The 2,479-nt window shown below is 42.1% G+C and overlaps 1 long non-coding RNA gene across 1 annotated transcript; it reads right to left on the bottom strand.

Moving 5' to 3' along the window:
- Nucleotides 1–1,261: 1,261 nt before the first annotated feature.
- Nucleotides 1,262–2,093, bottom strand: LOC125525623 (uncharacterized). The gene is made up of 3 exons (XR_007291374.2): nt 1,959–2,093; nt 1,717–1,808; nt 1,262–1,512 (listed from the first exon to the last, which is right to left on the bottom strand). It is a non-coding gene; the product is annotated as an uncharacterized LOC125525623 (long non-coding RNA).
- Between the last annotated feature and the right edge of the window lie 386 nt (nt 2,094–2,479).

The raw sequence follows: 2,479 nt of genomic DNA, 5'->3' as shown, positions 1-2,479 counted from the left end.
AGAAAAGCACTATAGGAGTCCTGCAAAGGTGCATCTCCGAAGAGGAGGGGCGACAACTCTTGGCTGAAATACATGCTGGTCTGGGCGGCCATCATGTCACGGCTCGGGCCCTCGTAAGCAAAGCCTTATGAACGTGTTTTTTCTAGCCAACAACCCGAGAAGACGCACAAGCCCTTATCCAATGTTGTGTGGGATGTCAGCTTTTCACCAATCAAAGTCACATGCCTCCCACTGCCTTAAGAACAATCGCCATCACTTGGCCCTTTGCGGTCTAGGGGCTGGATATGGTCAGACCCCTTAAAGGGGGAAGCCACAAAAAGAAATATTTACTAGTTATGGTGGATAAATTCACTAAGTGGATCGAGGCCAAACCAGTCAAAACAGCTGAAGCAGGGCTAGTGATTGACTTTATATCCAGCGTGGTACACCACTATGGTGTCCCGCATAGCATCATCACTGATAATGGCTCCAATTTTACGGCAGATGAGGTGAAAAACTGGTGTGCTAACTTGGGCATTAAACTCAACTATGCATCCATCTACCACCCTCAAACTATCGGTCAGGTTAAACGGGTCAATGCCCTGATAATGAGCGCCATTAAATCCAAACTGGTGTGCTCCCTACGGGAGTTAGATAAGCACTGGGTTGAGGAACTTGCTTCCATGCTCTGGGGGCTGCGGACTACGCCTAATCGAATGACCGGATACACACCCTTATTCATGCACTACAAGAAATATGTCAACTTGTGACCCTCACTATTGGCCGCTGAAAGGTCATAGTTTTTCATTTGCGACCTTTTTGTGACCAAAAACAGAAGTTCAAAAGCTGGCGGTCGTAAACTGAAATTAGTGACCTTCTTTGTGATATGTAAAAGGTCATTTGTTCCACGACCAAATTTTTGGTCACTAGCAACCTCCCCAGGTCACGTAGGCATCCAGCGTGGCAAGTTGATGTGGCACAAGAATCAGCCCGGTCCAATTCGGTGTTTTACATTGGCCGAGCCGAACAATTCGGCCATTTTATATATTTTTCTGTCAATTTTTGATCGGCTTCATGGGCCAGGCCCAACAATTCAGCCTTGTTAGTTTTTGAGATTCATGCAATTTTTTTTGCCCTCGGGCTTTTTGCAGTCCATTTCTTTTTTTGTAAGACTTTTCATTTCATTTTTGAAATTGTTCGATGCTTGTTGGTATGCAGCCTGTTTCAGCCCAATTATTTCTCCAGTTTGGCCCAAGGAGACTTTAGCCCAATCACACACATACATCCAACATTATTTCATTCAAATTAGGAAAACTCCCAGGTTTACATAACACAAAAACAAAATATCTCCCAGGTTTACATAACACAAAAATCATCTCAGGAATACATTTCCTTACACAGGACTATACAATAAGAAAGATGGCAAATCTGCTACTATCATAACAGCACAATGTACTTTTTTTAACGGAACAGTACAATGGATTTCATTGCTCTCTCTTATGCGACATGCTCTAGCTGCCACAACTTGCCATCCTACAATGAGAGAGATATAACATTAGTGGAGCAAACGCTCAATCAAACACCAAGGGCTTAATAAAGCCTTAGCTAGCATGCATTCAAAATTTAGACAGTTGGTATAGCCTCGTAGAAATTAAATGAGGACCAGACTACCATAGTACAAATCCATCAATCCATGAGGCAAAATATGAGTGAATCCAAAGAGGCAGAAAGGAATACCTATTTTGATCCTGAGGAGCTCGTGACCATGGCCATTCACCCTGGATCAGACGCGCTGGGAGCTTGTAGCTTGTCCTGGTCATACTGCTATCCTAGGTAACAGGAAAAATCAAAGAAACAGTTTAGACTTGGTGTTAACGAACAGACACTTTAAATCAATAGTAGCATATTAAGCACCAATTTTCTCGGATGCAAGGAGAAGAGGAGCAAAACGACACAGAGAGGTGGGACATTTGTTGTACCTGTAGATGATGTTCGCAGCCAAGCAAGATACATGGGGCCAGCCTTGCATCTGTGCTTGCTTCATCGGTGCATGCATCACCGTAGCAGCCAAGCAAGTAGGCATCATCAACATCTCCTCACCACTTTCCAGGCAACAGAGAAAGAGCCAAAACAAAATATATTATACCATAATATGACACTAGAGCGCAGATCAATAATAGTAAATCACAAAGTATATCCAAAACACCATAAAAATAGTCTCAGACCCTAGTGCTATTTGAGTATATCGCATGTAGTTTATTTTCATGAAGTGTTGTGTATGCACGATAAATCCCAAAACAGGAGGAGGATGGCTTATCAACAAACTAGACTTAGAAATGAAACTTTGTAATCCTCAAGTTTCAGCTAATAGGGATTACATAATTTTAGATGGGACAAATTCTTCTAGTTGCACTTATCACAGATAGAAGATTTTATAGTGAAGAAACATTTACAATCAAAGACACAGACTAGAAAATATCAATTTCAAGGTCTAGTTTGT

The sequence above is a fragment of the Triticum urartu genome, chromosome 7A (genome assembly GCF_056163025.1).
Source record: "Triticum urartu cultivar PI428250 chromosome 7A, HENAU_Tu73, whole genome shotgun sequence".
Lineage (NCBI taxonomy): Eukaryota > Viridiplantae > Streptophyta > Magnoliopsida > Poales > Poaceae > Triticum > Triticum urartu.
This window is presented reverse-complemented; position numbering and strand designations above follow the sequence as displayed.